Raw genomic sequence first — 16,781 nt, 5'->3', positions numbered from 1 at the left:
GCAGGCTTTCCAGAATGTTAAGATGTTATTAACCACTGCTCCTGTTCTTGCAGCTCCTAAGTTTGATCAGCCGTTTAAAATTCAAGTCGACGCAAGTGATGTTGGAGCCGGAGCGGTGTTGTTGCAGACACATGGTGATGGGGTGGATCATCTGGTCTGTTTCTTCTCGTGAAAATTTAATGTGCATCAATGCAACTACTCGGTTATTGAGAAAGAGACGCTGGCTCTAATTTGGTCTCTCCAACATTTCCATGTTTATGTTGGTGGTGGAGCTCCAGTCGTCATTTATTCCGATCACAATCCGTTAATGTTTCTTCATTCTTTACACAGTCCAAGTCAATGCTTGATGCGTTGGATTTTTTTTTTTTTTGCAGCCTTACAACCTTCAAATTAAACACATTCGCGGGGCTGATAATGTACTGGCTGATACATTGTCACAAGCTCCAATTTAGTCATTCTGTGATTGTTACTGTCATGTCCTTGTTTCTCATTTTCCACTGTTTCTCTCTCCTCTCACTTGCTGTTCTTCCAACTTCTTAAATGTGCTTTCGTAGGATCCCGATTGCTGGAGTGTGGTAGAGCTGGTGAGACGGGTGTGGGAGATGAAGTCTGGTAAATTGGCAAATGGGTATTTTGGTGGTATTCTTTAACTGAGTGACTTACAAAATCATTCTTGGGTCTAGAATACTTTTGGGTATTAATTATTATTTTTGATATTATTTTTTATGTTTATTGGTATAAACTGGGGGCCGAATTTTTCAAGGTGGGGGGTATGACAGCTGCATACTGCAGGCCGTCTTTTCTTGCTTTGTGTGCTCTCTCTGTCTGTCTCCCTCTTCAAGTGATTGCTGGTATGGGCATGGCCAAGGCATTTCACTAATAATCAGCTGGCCTATAAAGGGTACTCGCTGCTCCCTTTGAAGGGGGCTGGACTGCTGCTTTTGGCATCATTTGGAGAGCTGCACTTTTTCCTTTGTTTTCGCATCCATGCATTCATATTCACTCGCTACATGCACCCTTGCTAACATACTGATACTCATTACTGATGAAGATGCCTTATTTGTTTCTCTTTATTTATTTAATAAATTATTTAAAAGTTTGTTCCGCGATGGTTTATCCTCCTTGGTTTGGTTAAGGCCTTTGAGCCAGGCCTTAACACATAACTGTGGGGCTTTGTAAGAAAAGGCTCTGCCCCCTGATGTAGCATTCACTATATGAGGTACCAGCAGATAGCCTGCACCTTTTGATCTAAGTAGGTGTGGCGGGTCATAAAGGACCAGAAGTTCATTCAGGTACTGTGGTGCAAAACCATTCAGTGCTTTAAAGGCCAATAGTAGTATTTTATAATTTCAATATGAAATTTCATTGTGAGCCAGTGCAGTGTGGATAAGACAGGGGTGATGTGGTCTTACCTTCTAGCTTTAGTGAGGACTCCTGCTGCTGCATTTTGAACTAACAGGAGCTTGTTTATGCACTTATTGGAACATCCAGACAGTAAGGCTTTACAATAATCCAATCTGGAGGTAACAAAAGCATGAACTAGTTTTTCTGCGTCATGTATTGACATTAAATTTCTTATCTTAGCAATATTTCTAAGATGAAAGAAAGCTATCCGGGTAATGTTATCAATATGAATTTCAAATGAAAGACTGGAGTCAAGGATCACACCAAGGTCTTTTACTGCTGCATGTGAAGAAACAGAAACACCATCCAGAGTTACTGTGTAATCAGAAAACCGAAAACCTGCTTCTAGCTGCATGTGGTCCTCGTACAAGTACTTCTGTCTTGTCAGAGTTAAGCAGAAGTAAGTTAATAAGCATCCAGTGTCTAATGTCCTTTAGACAGTCGTCAATTCTATTAAGCTGGTGTCTCTCATCTGGCTTTGCAGAAACATCCAACTGTTTGTCATCAGCATAACAGTGGAAACTAATACCATGCTTACGAATAATAATCACCCAGAGGTAACATACATACATACACACACACACACATACATATATATATATATATATATATACATATATATATATATATATATATATATATATATATATATATATATATATATATATATATATATATATATTAGTGTGTGTGTGTGTGTGTGTAAAGAAAAAAAGCAGTGTGCCTAAGACAGAACCCTGTGGACCATCAAACTTTACCTCAGTATGTCTAGAAAAATCACCATTTACATCAACATACTGATAGCGATCATTTAAAGAAGACCTGAGCCAGGAGTGCCATTCCCTTAACTCCCACAACATTTTGTAGTCTATCCAGGAGAGTGGAATGATCAGTGGTGTCAAATGCTGCACTAAGCAATACAAGCAGGGATACACAGCCCTGATCAGATGCCAACAGTAGGTCATTTACTCCTTTAACCAGTGCTGTCTCTGTGCTATGATGAGGTCTGAATCCTGACTGATACATTTCCTGGATGCTATTCCTATGTAGATATGAACATAACTGCTGTGCTACAGCTTTTTCTTGGATTTTAGAGATAAAGGAAAGGCTTGATTGGCTGATAATTGGACAGCTGACAGGGGTCGAGGTCAGGGTTTTTTTTTTAATCAGGGGCTTGATAACTGCTAGTTTAAAGGATTTGGGTACATAACCAATTATAAGGGAAGAATTTATTATTTTTACAAGCAGTTCAATTGCTTCTGGTATTAACTGTTTGAAGAATCATGTAGGTAAGGGATCTAGAACAGAAGTTGAAGATTTTGATGTGGAGATTTATGAAATTATTTTGATTTCTCTAAGAAGAGTAAAACATTCTAAAGTGGTGCTTGAAAGTTTGTGAACCTTTTAGAATTTTCTATATTTCTGCATAAATATGACCTAAAACAACATCAGATTTTCACACAAGTCCTCATCTCATTATCTCTAGCTGCTTTATCCTGTTCTACAGGGTCTCAGGCAAGCTGGAGTCTATCCCAGCTGACTACAGGTGAAAGGCGGGGTATACCCTAGACAAGTCACCAGGTCATCACAGGGCTGACACATAGACACAGACAACCATTCACACTCACATTCACACCTACAGTCAATTTAGAGTCACCAGTTAACCTAACCTGCATGTCTTTGGACTGTGGGGGAAACCGGAGCACCCAGAGGAAACCCATGCGGACACGGGGAGAACATGCAAACTCTGCACAGAAAGGCCCTCGTCGGCCATGGGGCTCGAACCCAGACCTTCTTGCTGTGAGGCGACAACGCTAACCACTACACCACCGTGCCGCCCCCACACAAGTCCTAAAAGTAGATAAAGAGAACCCAGGTAAAAAATGATACAAAAATATTATACTTGGTCATTTATTTATTGAGGAAAATGATCCAATAATACATATCTGTGACTGGCAAAAGTATGGGAACCTTTGCTTTCAGTATCTGGTGTGACCCCCTTATGCAGCAATAACTGCAACTAAATGTTTCTAGTAACTGTTGATCAGTCCTGCACACCAGCTTGGAGGAATTTTAGCCCGTTCCTTCATACAGAACAGCTTTACCTCTGGGATGTTGGTGGGTTTCCTCACATGAACTGCTCGCTTCAGGTCATTCCACAACATTTTGATTGGATTAAGGTCAGGACTTAATCCAATCGAACTTTGCCATTCCAAAACATTAACTTTATTCTTCTTTAACCATTATTTGGTAGAATTACTTGTGTGCGGGGTGGCATGGTGGCATAGTGGTTAGCGCTGTTGCCTCACAGCAAGAAGGTCCGGGTTCGAGCCCCGTGGCCGACGAGGGCCTTTCTGTGTGGAGTTTGCATGTTCTCCCCGTGTCCGCATGGGTTTCCTCCGGGTGCTCCGGTTTCTCCCACAGTCCAAAGACGTGCAGGTTAGGTTAACTGGTGACTCTAAATTGACCGTAGGTGTGAATGTGAGTGTGAATGGTTGTCCGTGTCTATGTGTCAGCCCTGTGATGACCTGGCGACTTGTCCAGGATGTACCCCACCTTTCGCCCGTAGTCAGCTGGGATAGGCTCCAGCTTGCCTTTGACCCTGTAGAACAGGCTAGAGAAAATGAGATGAGATGAGACTTGTGTGCTTAGGGTTGTTGTCTTGCCGCATGACCCAGCTTCTCTTGAGATTCAGTTCATGGACAGATGTCCTGACATTTTCCTTTAGAATTTGCTAGTATAATTCAGAATTAATTGTTCCATCAGTGATGGCAAGCTGTCCTGGCCTGGATGCAGCAAAACAGGCCCAAACCATCATACTACCACCACCATGTTTCACAGATGGGATAAGGTTCTTATGCTGGAATGCAGTGTTTTCTGTTCTCCAAACATAATGCTTCTCATCTCTGCACAAAACATTTTTCCAATAGCCTTCTGGCTTGTTCACATGATCTTTAGCAAACTGCAGATGAGCAGCAATGTTCTTTTTGGAGAGCAGTGGCTTTCTCCTTGCAACCCTGTCATGCGCACCATTGTTGTTCAGTGTTCTCCTGATGGTGGACTCATGAACATTAACATTAGCCAATGTGAGAGAGGCCTTCAGTTGCTTCGAAGATACCCTGGGGTCCTTTGTGACCTCGCCGACTTTTACACGCCTTGCTCTTGCAGTGATTTTTGTTGGTCGACCAGTCCTGGGGAGGGTAACAGTGGTCTTGAATTTCCTCCATTTGTACACAATCTGTCTGACTGTGGATTGGTGGAGTCCAAACTCTTTAGAGATGGTTTTGTAACCCTTTCCAGCCTGATGAGTATCAACAATGTTTTTTTGAGGTCCTCAGAAATCTCCTTTGTTTGTGCCATGATACACTTCCACAAACATGTGTTGTGAAGATCAGACTTTGGGAGAGCCCTGTTCTTTAAATAAAACAGGGTGCCCACTCACACCTGATTGCCATCCCATTGATTGAAAACACCTGACTCTAATTTCACCTTCAAATTAACTGCTAATCCTAGAGGTTCACATACTTTTGCCACTCACAGATATGTAATATGGATCATTTTCCTCAGTAAATAAATGACCAAGTATAATATCTTTGTCTCATTTGTTTAACTGGGTTCTCTTTATCTACTTTTAGGACTTGTGTGAAAATCTGATGAAGTTTTAGGTCATACTTATGCAGAAATATAGAAAATTCTAAAGTGTTTCAAGCACCACTGTATGGCTGTGGCTGTTAGGTTTCCACAAACATTTGGCCACATGGTCTATATTTCCTGATGTAAGACACATGTAGTTTAATGAATTTTGCATTTCATTCATTCATTCATTCATTCATTCATTCATTTATCCCTAGCCTAGTGGATCTGGACCCTATCCTACCAGGTGTAAGGTGGGAATACACCCTGGATGGGATGCCAGTCTATCAGAGTGCATCATACATACAGACATTTGCACACTCATTCACATCTAGGGGTGATTTAGAACCTACCCACATCCTAGGAATTCAAGCTTAGATTTAGTATTGCACATTGATATTCAAGCCACATTTATTTATTCAGTAATAATCTCTAGAAGATTCAGCAGATTACAACATTGAGAAGGATAACAGTTTTTAAGTTACTTTATTACATTTTGCAGGATTGCTGATGAGAATTTCACTCACACTCACAATACTAAACACCATAGAAGTTTTGTATTATGGTAGAATACTAACTGAGTCTATAGTCATTTATAAATTAATACAACTAATGTAACTAGTTGCAACAATCTCATTTCTTGGAATGGACTTAACAAGTTCATCTCTCTGAATGGATTTAACAAGTTCATCTCTTAGACTGGATACTTTGATCTCAAAAAAGGGATTGCTATGCTGAAATAGAAAAAAAAGTTATATTAAGGGATTTATGGCTTGGATGGATGCCATGAAGAATGTGTGTACTTAATTCCCAGAGAAAGTCATAACCAGTGTCTATAGGAGTCAAATTAGAACATTTTTGGAGTATGAATACCACTATATGTTATCTACCGGCTACTGACTCATGATTTATGGTATATATCAACAGATATATTTGCTAGCCTATGCAGAGAAATTTGACCATAAACTGATAAAAGTTAAAGTACTCGAAAATGATAACTCCAGAACAAAATGTAAGTGATTGTACACAGTTTGATTAATGACAACATTGACTTATGGATATCAAAATTATACAGCAGACTATAATAATATAAATCAAAGGAGTTGAGCATGAATTCAGAAGAATGTCCATGTTTGGGTAAAGAATGAAACAGTCTCTCTCTCTGTCTCTCTCTCTGTGAGTTCTTGCCAGTACCGCTGTCATAAGTTCTGAGCCTTTGATATGTGTATAATATTCCTGTGTTTTGAGCCTTGATGAGCTTTCTCAACTATTTTCTGGAAATACCCTTTGGATTATTTTGACCTCTGGATGACTGTGTTTTGACCTGTGCCTGCAAATGGAAAGGGAAAGGGAAATGGTGGACCATATTCAGAATTGTTGACTTTAGTCACTCTAAAATGTCATGTCAATATTTACATGGGGAAAGGTACATATATTCAGAGATGGCTTATGTAACATTTTGACTCAATTTTCTGGACTCTGCATTTTGATTATTCAAATTGCCTGCATGTAGTTCACTCCTCCGATGCTGCATATCAGCAGACATGTTTTTAATAGCATATAGGCCATCAAATATATCCCCTTCAGACATAATGTGTACAATTGTACACATGAAGTTCCATAGCATGACGTTCCATAGCCTTTTTCCTTGTGTCCGAATGGGTGAAACACACCTACACTGCAACTCCACTATAGGTGGGTTACATCCAACATCACATCTACCTCATTAGCAGTGTTGTATAAAGTACTGGGAAATCACACTCAAGTAAAAGTATTGGTACCCTTCCAAAAAATGACTTTGGTAAAAGTCAAAGTCACTGACTGAAATGTTACTTGAGTTAAAGTCTTAAAGTATCTGACATTTCTTGCACTTAAGTATGACAAGTAATGCAAAAATAAATGTACTCAAGTAATGTAATTAAAAATACACGTAAAAGTAAACAAGCAAAGGCAATCTGAATTTGTAATATTCTGGTAAACTGAAGGTAATTTGTCACCAATGGTTCATGACAAGCAATTACACTGCTGAAAATAGAGGTGCACACACAACCATTATAAACAAGAAAAAAATAATTTGGGAGAAAAATGAAGCTGCCTATCTGGCATCTGAAGATGGAGACCACAGTTTTGACACTTTTTTTCTCATTTTTTTCCTTTGTTTTTTAAACTAAGATAAAGTACTGAAAATTAGGCATACATCACACCATTAAGAAAAAAAAGCATAAAAAAAGCTGCTACTGTTATTGTACTTTATAAACTATGGAGGTGCATACACGACCAATTGCTGTCATAATAATCAAAAGAAAAAAAGTAATTTGGAGAAAACTGAAGCTTATCTGGCATCTGAAGAGGGTGACCACAGTTTGAAACCTTTTTTTGAAAAATAAAATAGCATGGCCAGGGGTGCTCATCATCAGGTTCCTCTTCATTTGTAGCCGAAGTAGCTGCTGTCTCCGTCTCCTCTTCCATCAGGGCTGTTGATTGCGAAGCTAGCTTTCTGCTTACTGCGTGAAGCCAACAGGTGTAGCCTACTGGTTGTCATGCGCAAGTGGTGAACAAGCCCAGGCATGTCCTGACTTTGTTGCAGTCAGTGGGGTTAAAACACGTTTTTTTCCTTTCTTTTTTTGTAACGAGTAACTAAACAGCTCTTTGAAAATGTATCGGAGTAAAAGTATGCAATTAAGTTAAAAAATATAGTGAAGTAAAAGTGAAAGTTCTCAAAAATGTGAAAACTCAAGTAAAGTACAAAATCTCCCAAAATGTACTTAAGTACAGTCGTGAAGTATTTTTATTTAATTACTATACAACACTGCTCATTAGATGTGCAAGACATGAAGTGGTGGTCAGCTAAGCTCACTAGTAACAAAGAGTTACTAATGCTGGGGTGCCTTGCTAGTCATTAAAATGCCCTATGCTTGCATTGTTTTGGGCTGTTCAAATCAAACAAACTGTGAAACTGAAAAGTTTCTTCCAGGTTCCCAATGAAGTGATAAAAAAGGATGAAAGAGCAAAGGATTTTACTAAGAGGTGATGACTAAGGTGGCTCTTCAACCTTTCACTGTAACTGAAGCAAGTGGAGTCAAAGAATGCTCGAGTTTGCAGTGATTACTTCATGAAAGGTTTGTAAATTCCTCTGATCTATTTCGTTTGGATTCACAAATGACTTTTCTCACCATTTTCTGTTATTTCATGATGTTTTGAAGTTCAGGAGGCACTTAAGTCCTCAGATGTGTTTTTGTTTACTGTTTGATTGTGGTTGCCATATTGTAAAGTAATTCTGTCACACAGAGCTCTTTCAGTACCGGCGCCAGGCGCCAATGCACCACACTACACACAAACACCTGATACCATCCATATCATGTATGTTGAGCTACTGCTAATTACCAGCTAACTAACTCTGTGGGTGCACACACAAGTTGTTTGTAGCAATAGTTTCTGTAGCGCGGATAATGTGAGGGTGGAGCACAGAGGACGGCAGGACAACTTTTGGAGGTAGAGAAAGCGTATTTATTAAACAACTTTTCAGTTATATTACTACGTAAGCACACACGCACACAGACACATACTCAGCCTCCAATCCCGGGTCGCGCTCCCTCTGCTCTCTCTCAGCCTCCTTAAATAGGGAGCGGTTTACTGGGAAAACACACACAAAACACAGGTTAATTACCGTCAGGTGTAGCGATTCTGCCACTCACCTTCCCTGGCTCCACCCTCCTGTCACAGACTGGCACTTGACCACGCCCCCGCTGCCACATACCCCCACCGCCCGACTCAGGCCGGGCGCCTGTCCGGCCCGCAGCCGACTCCCCCCCCCTTGACTGGAGAGGAAGTCCGCCACGACCATCTGCGCCCCCGGCCTGTGGACCACCTTGAAGTTGAAGGGTTGGAGTGCCAGATACCAACGGGTGATCCGCGCGTTGGCATCCTTCATGCGGTGGAGCCACTGGAGGGGCGCGTGGTCCGAACAGAGGGTGAAAGAGCGCCCCAGCAGGTAGTAACGGAGGGCGAGGACCGCCCACTTGATTGCCAGGCACTCTTTCTCAATGGTGCTGCAGCGCCCCTCATGCACTGACAGCTTGCGGCTGATGTATAGGACCAGGCGGTCCTCCCCCTCCACCCGCTGGGACAAAACGGCCCCCAGCCCTCTGTCCGACGCATCCGTCTGTAACAAAAAAGGGAGAGAGAAGTCAGGGGAGTGTAAGAGTGGCCCCCCATACAGTGCAGCCTTTACCTCAGAGAAAGCCCGCTGGCACTGCTCCATCCACTGGACCGGATCTGGTGCCCCCTTTTTAGTGAGGTCAGTCAGCGGGCTGGTGACGTCCGAATAATTAGGTATAAACCTACGATAGTAGCCAGCCAGCCCCAGGAACTGTCTCACCCCCTTTTTGGTCTTGGGCCTCGGGCAGTCCGCAATCGCTGCTGTCTTATTAATTTGGGGACGCACCTGCCCGTTGCCCAAGTGGAAGCCCAGATACCGTACTTCCACCCGCCCAATCGCACACTTCTTCGGGTTGGCAGTGAGTCCCGCCCGCCTCAGCGACCTAAGGACGGTCCTCAGGTGTTGCAGGTGCCGCTGCCAGTCATTACTATAAATGATGATGTCGTCTAGGTAAGCGGCCACATAGGTGGCGTGCGGCCGGAGGACCCGGTCCATCAGCCGCTGAAATGTAGCGGGCGCCCCAAACAGCCCAAACGGAAGTGTGATGAACTGGTGTAAGCCGAACGGTGTGGAAAAGGACGTTTTCTCTCGGGATAATGGAGTCAAGGGGATCTGCCAATATCCCTTCGTCAAATCCAGTGTCGAGTAAAAGCGAGCCGTGCCTAGTCGATCGAGCAGCTCATCAATACGAGGCATTGGGTACGCGTCGAATTTAGACACCGTGTTGACTTTTCTATAGTCCACACAGAACTGGACCGACCCGTCGGCCTTGGGAACCAAGACCACCGGGCTGCTCCAGTCACTGTGGGACTCCTCGACGATGCCCATTTCGAGCATGGCCTGAAGTTCTTCCCGAACCACCTTTTTTTGTGTTCGGGTAATCTATAAGGACGGCTATGCACTACCACCCCCGGGGGCGTCTCTATGTGGTGTTCTATGAGGTTAGTGCGACCGGGCAGGGGCGAGAACACATCCGAAAACTCGGCCTGCAACTGGGCGACCTCCGTGAGTTGGGTCGGGGAGAGGTGGCCTCCACAGGGGACTGGAGAGGTACGTGATGCCAGTGACCCTCTTTGGACCTCCGGCCCCAGCTCCGCCTTCTCCGGAACTACCGACACCAATGCCACAGGGACCTCCTCATTCCAGAGTTTCAGCAGATTGAGGTGGTAGATCTGTAGCGCCCCCTCCCTGTCCATTTGCTTAACCTCATAGTCGACGTCCCCGACTCGCCGTGTGACCTCAAAGGGTCCTTGCCACTTGGCGATTAATTTGGAGCTCGACGTGGGCAACAGGACGAGTACCTTATCTCCCGGAGTGAACTCTCTAAGGCGCGTGCCCTTGTTGTACAGGCGGGCTTGCCGTTCCTGGGCCTGCCGCAAATTCTCCTGAGTTAGGTGGGTGAGCGTGTGGAGTTTTGCATGCAGATCCATAACGTACTGAATTTCGTTTTTGCTCTGTGAAGGTCCCTCCTCCCAATTTTCCCGCAGTACATCTAAGATGCCACGCGGCTTACGCCTATATAATAATTCAAATGGGGAGAACCCCGTGGAGGCTTGGGGGACCTCTCGCACTGCAAACAACAAGGGTTCGAGCCACTTATCCCAGTTACGTGCGTCCTCACTTACGAATTTTTTAATAATATTCTTGAGGGTGCGATTGAACCGTTCAACTAAACCGTCCGTCTGTGGGTGATACACGCTGGTGTGGATCGGCTTAATACCCAGTAGCCCATACAGTTCGCTCAGTGTTCGTGACATAAACGAGGTGCCTTGGTCAGTCAGAATCTCTTTCAGGATTCCAACCCGGGAGATGACGTGGAAGAGGGCCTCTGCAATACTGCGTGCTGAGATATTGCGAAGAGGCACCGCTTCCGGGTATCGCGTTGCATAGTCCACCAGAACCAATATAAAGCGGTACCCTCATGTTGACCAATCTAATGGCCCGACGAGATCCATCCCAATTCTTTCGAACGGGGTCTCGATTAATGGTAGGGGGCGCAAGGGCGCTTTTGGAATGGCCGCTGGATTTACTAACTGGCATTCGCAGCACGCCGTACACCACTTACGGACGTCGCCGCGAATCCCCGGCCAATAGAATCGGGCCATTATCCGGGCGAGTGTCTTATCCTGCCCGAGGTGTCCAGCCATGGGATTAAAGTGAGCCGCCTGGAATACCAATTCCCGGCGGCTCTTTGGAATTAACAACTGGGTGACTCGCTCTTTCGTCTGAGTGTCCTGCGTCACTCGGTATAACCTATCCTTCAAAATGGAAAAATAGGGGAAGGACGGGGTGGCGTTCAGCTGGAGTGTTTGACCATCGATTACTCTCACTTGGTCAAACGCGTGTCGCAGAGTCTCGTCTCACGATTGTTCCAGTGGGAAATCCGCGAGGGATTCCCCAATAGAAAGAAGAGGGGCCGGCAGCTCCTCACTCTGTCACGGAGATGACGTAGATGGCTCTGCGACTGCAGCTCCAGCCAAAGCGACACCGGGACCTTCCCCCGTCAACCGGCAGGACCCACTCTTTACTAGGAGTGCCATTAAACCCCGAAATCCCGGCCAATCAGTCCCCAAGATCAAAGAGTGGGTAAGGCGAGGATTAACCGCCACCTTCACTATCGATTTTTCCCCTCTGAAATATATGTGGACTGACACCAACGGGTAGCTGTGAATATCCCCGTGCACACACAACACCTTCACCCCTTGTGCTCCCCCCAATGCCTCATCTTGCACCAGGCTTTGGCGGATCGAGGTCTGATTGCAGCCTGAATCCACCAATGCCTGATATGTAGCCCCTTGTACACTTACCGGTATGCGATACGCTCCGGCCCGATCGAGGGCAGCCTCTGGCCCATCGGGGATCCGCACCACCGCCCCCACCTCCATCACTGCACACTGTTGCTGCAGGTGGCCCGGTTCCCCGCAGCGCCAGCAAACCGGCCCGGGCCTTCCCTCTGCAGCTGTGTTCTGGGGCTCACTCACCTGAGGGGGGGAGAGACAGACACAGAAGGGAGAAACGGGAGGGCACCACGGGTGCGGCGGGCTGGCTGGGGTGGAGCTGGCCCCCGCCTCTGTGGAGGGGGAATGGGGCGAGGACGGGACACGGGAGGAGGGGGGGAGACAGAGAGAGAGAAGAGGAGAGAGAAGACGATGTCGTCCATTGTCCTGCCGCCAGAACAGCCGCCAGATGATCTTCCGCCAGTCCTACGGCCTGATCCAGCGACGCCGGGCGGTGGCACTGGACCCACTCTGCGGTTCCGGCTGGTAAGCGGGCGATGAACTGTTCCAGCACCACCTGGTCGATGATTCCCTTGGCGTCGCGATCTTCGGCCCTCAGCCACTGCCAGCAGGCGTCCCGGAGCTGCTGGCCAAACGCGAATGGGCTGCCGACTTCCTCCATCCACAGCGCGCGGAAGTGCTGGCACTGCTGCTCCGGCGTGCGCCCCACGCGCTGGAGGACGGCCCGGCGAAGGTCGGCGTAGGCCAGCCGGCGGTTGGCAGGGAGCTGTAGGGCGGCCAGCTGCGCCTCTCCCGTCAGGAGGGGGAGGAGGCGAGCTGCACGCTGCTCCATCGGCCACCACGAGGCTTCGGCGACCTGCTCGAACAAGGTGATGAAAGCCTCGGGGTCATCCTGCGGGCCCATCTTGGTCAAAGTGAGGGGAGACGGGCCCGCGGCCGGGGCGCTGGTGGATGCCGCCGACACGAGGAGCCGCCGGAACGCCTCTTGGTCTTCCTGCTGGGCCAGCACCAGGGCTTCGAAGCGGCGCTCCTGCTGCTTTCGGAGCGTGACGAGTGCCTGGTGCTGGCTCTGCTGAGCCGTGGCGAGGGTGTGGACCAAGTCTGCGAACAGGGAGGATTCCATGGAGCTGCAGAACTGGTGCTCCACCGGTCCCGGGTTTCGGCACCACTGTAGCGCGGATAATGTGAGGGTGGAGCACAGAGGACGGCAGGACAACGTTCGGAGGTAGAGAAAGCGTATTTATTAAACAACTTTTCAGTTATATTACTGCATAAGCACACACGCACACAGACACACACTCAGCCTCCAATCCCGGGTCGCGCTCCCTCTGCTCTCTCTCAGCCTCCTTAAATAGGGAGCAGTTTACTGGGAAAACACACACAAAACACAGGTTAATTACCGTCAGGTGTAGCGATTCTGCCACTCACCTTCCCTGGCTCCACCCTCCTGTCACAGACTGGCGCTTGACCATGCCCCCGCTGCCACAGTTTCATAACAAAAGTACCTCATAGTTAAATGATCACACACACATGGGTTTCAGTACAATCTTTAATAACTTATCTTAGCCTGGTGAGTGGGAGCCATGTTTGTTTGCTTCTGTTCTCTCCTGCAGCACTTCCGGGTGACCAAAGGACCCGAACTGTGGAAGCCGGCTGTCTTTGTAGTGCCAGTCTCGTTACAAGCTAATGATTTCATCCAATTAAGATAATTAAGTGTAAATTAAGAATTGTGGTGAAGCCAGGGTTTTGTAATGTAAGCAGTTGTTTTGTATGAGAGAAATGTAAGACTTTTGCTATTTGTAAATCTTGCCATTGTTAGATAAATGGAGGATAAATGGGGTTTTGTCTGTCTACAGCTGTTTGTGTTAATTGTAGGGGGAGGGGCTAGTGACTATTTAAGCCCTCTGAAGGAGGTAGTTCACGGTCTGGCCATTTTTATTGCGGTCTGGTTTGTAGTCCTGAGCTGTTATCCTCGTAATTGGTTTACGGGAAGATTTTGCTTGGTTATCCTCGTAATTGGTTTACGGGAAGATTTTTGTTTGGTTATCCTCGTAATTGGTTTACGGGAAGATTTTTGTTTGGTTATCCTCGTAATTGGTTTACAGGAAGATTTTTGTTTGGTTATCCTCATAATTGGTTTACGGGAAGATTTTTGTTTGGTTATCCTCATAATTGGTTTACGAGAAGATTTTTGTTTGGTTATCCTTGTAATTGGTTTACGGGAAGATTTTGTTTGAATGTTGATTGGGATGTGCCACATGACATTGTTAAATTGCAACAGGCAGACACCACACTTAGCTCACTGTTCCAAAAAGCAGAATCTAACATCACTGAGAAGTTTGCTCCAGACAGGTACCTGATTGAAAATGGTATTCTGTACAATCAGTCAGATGCAGGTGTGAAATGACTGGTAGTTCCAGTTACCTGTAGACCTCTTGTTCTCCATCTAGCACACACTGTCCCATGGGTTGGGCATTTGGGGCAACAGAAAACCTTAGGTTAGGTGCTAGATTCTTCTGGCCAACAATGTACACTGACACACAACACTACTGTAAAACATGTCCTGTCTGTCAAAAAACTTCTGGTGTCCGCAGGTCTGAAAGATCTCCGTTGTGTCCACTGCCCATCATCTCCTCTCCCTTCCGCAGAATTGCCATGAACATTGTGGGGCCCTTGGAGACAAGCAGTTCTGGGTACAGGTACATACTGGTGGTGTGCGATTATGCCACCAGGTTCCCAGAAGCCCTTCCACTGCGAAGCATAACTACACCCAAGGTGATCAGTGTTCTTGTTCAGTTTTTTTCCAGAGTTGGCATTCCTGATGAAATCATCACTGACCAAGGTACCAACTTCACCTCGCACCTGATGATGCAGCTCTACCGGCAGCTGGAGATCAAGGCCTTGAAGACCACACCGTATCATCCCCAAACCAACGGGCTCATCAAGCGGTTTAATCAAACCTTGAAGTCAATGCTCCACAAGTTTGTAGATGACACAGGCCAGGATTGGGACAAGTGGCTGCCTTTCTTGTTGTTTGCTTATCGGGAAGTACCTCAAGCGTCAACCAGCTTTTCGCTGTTCGAGCTCTTGTATGGGTGGTCAGTGAGGGGGCCACTAGACCTCCTGAAGAGTTCATGGGAAGGCGCCACCACCACCGAGTCGAACAGCCAAGGCATCATGCAGTATGTACTCCAGATGTGGAACCGGCTGGAGAAGTACCAGCAAGAAGTCCAGGAGAATCTTCAGGCAGCCCAACATGACCAGAAGAGGTGGTATGACCAACATGCATGGATGAGGGAGTTTCAAGTAGGCCAAAAAGTGTTCCTGTTGTTGACCTGTTCTTCTAGCAAGTTGTTGGCCAAGTGGCAAGGGCCATACACCATCCAGTGAAAGATCAGCCCGACAATGTATGAAGTCCACCATCCAGAGAAGGGTAAGCCTCTTCAAACTTACCATGTGAATCTCCTCAGGGCCTGGCATGAGCGAGCAGACCACAAAGACCACAAGATGGCACTGTTTGTCCAGTACGTAGAGGAGGAGGCAGAGCCGGAGGAGCTGTTGCAGGCGTGGAGTGGTGAGACGGAGGTGACCCTGCCACACCTGGATGGTGAGAAACAAATGAACTTGTTTGATCTGTTCAGCCATTATCCTGCCCTCTTCCAGCAGAAGCCAGGGAAAACCACACTCCTGGAACACACCATCCGTCTCAAACCTGACCAGATCCCCATCAGACAGCCACATTATTGCATTCCTGAGAGGCTGGTTGAGGCTCTAGAGAATGAGGTTCATGCCATGCTGGACCTAGGTGTGATAGAGCTGTCAGCCAGTGAATGGAGCAGCCCAATCGTGATTGTGCCATAGAAGGATGGGTCCATACAGGTGTGCCTTGACTTCTGGAGATTGAATGCCATCTCTCACTCCGACATCTATCCAATGCCACGCATAGATAGAATGAGGAGAATGAGGTGAAGAACAGCCTGTCCTATACCTCAGTAGGAAACTGCTGCCACGAGAAACAAGGTATTCAGCTGCTGGAGAAGGTAGGCCATGCCAATTTCATTACAACTTTAGACCTTTGTAAAGGGTATTAGCAGGTCCCTTTAGAGAAGTCCAAAGCCTACACTGCTTTCCGCACCCCATGGGCCTTTTCCAGTTCCGCATGATCTTCATGGTGCACCTGACAGTTTTCAGTGGTTAACAGACCGAGTACTCAAAGATTGCTCTGACTGTAGTGCTGCATATTTAGATGTGATTTTTAGTAACACCTGGCAGCAACATCTGGAGCACCTGCATCATGTCCTTGAGAAGATCCAGCAAGCGGGTCTGACGCTGAATGTGCAGAAGTGCGAGTGGGCAAGAAAAGAAACAAGGTACCTGGGATACCAGTTGGGAAAAGGCACCATCAGACCGCAAGTGGACAAGGTACAAGCAATCAGAGATAGTCCACGTCCAACAACCAAGACCCAGGTAAAATCTTTCCTCGGCATGATTGGCTGGTACCGAAGATTTATTCCTCACTGTGCTACCATTGCTGCTCCATTAACTGATCTCACTAAGAAGTCTGCCAGTAACCCTGTCATTTGGACTGATGAATGTGAAGCTGCCTTTAATTCTTTGAAGGAGTGTTTGTGTGCCTCTCCTGTACTCCAGACCCCTGACTTCAAAAAGCGCTTCCTTGTCAAGGTGGATGCTTCTGGTTGTGGCCTGGGAGCTGTCCTTGCACAAGGAGAATGAGGTGAAGAACGGCCTGTCCTATACCTCAGTAGGAAACTGCTGCCACGAGAAACAAGGTATTCAGCTGTGGAGAAGGAATGCCTTGCAATTAAGTGGGCATTAGATAGTTTGAG

This window comes from Neoarius graeffei, chromosome 21 (genome assembly GCF_027579695.1).
Source record: "Neoarius graeffei isolate fNeoGra1 chromosome 21, fNeoGra1.pri, whole genome shotgun sequence".
NCBI classification, from domain to species: domain Eukaryota; kingdom Metazoa; phylum Chordata; class Actinopteri; order Siluriformes; family Ariidae; genus Neoarius; species Neoarius graeffei.
The sequence above is the reverse complement of the archived record's forward strand: the minus strand, read 5'-3'. Positions refer to the sequence as shown.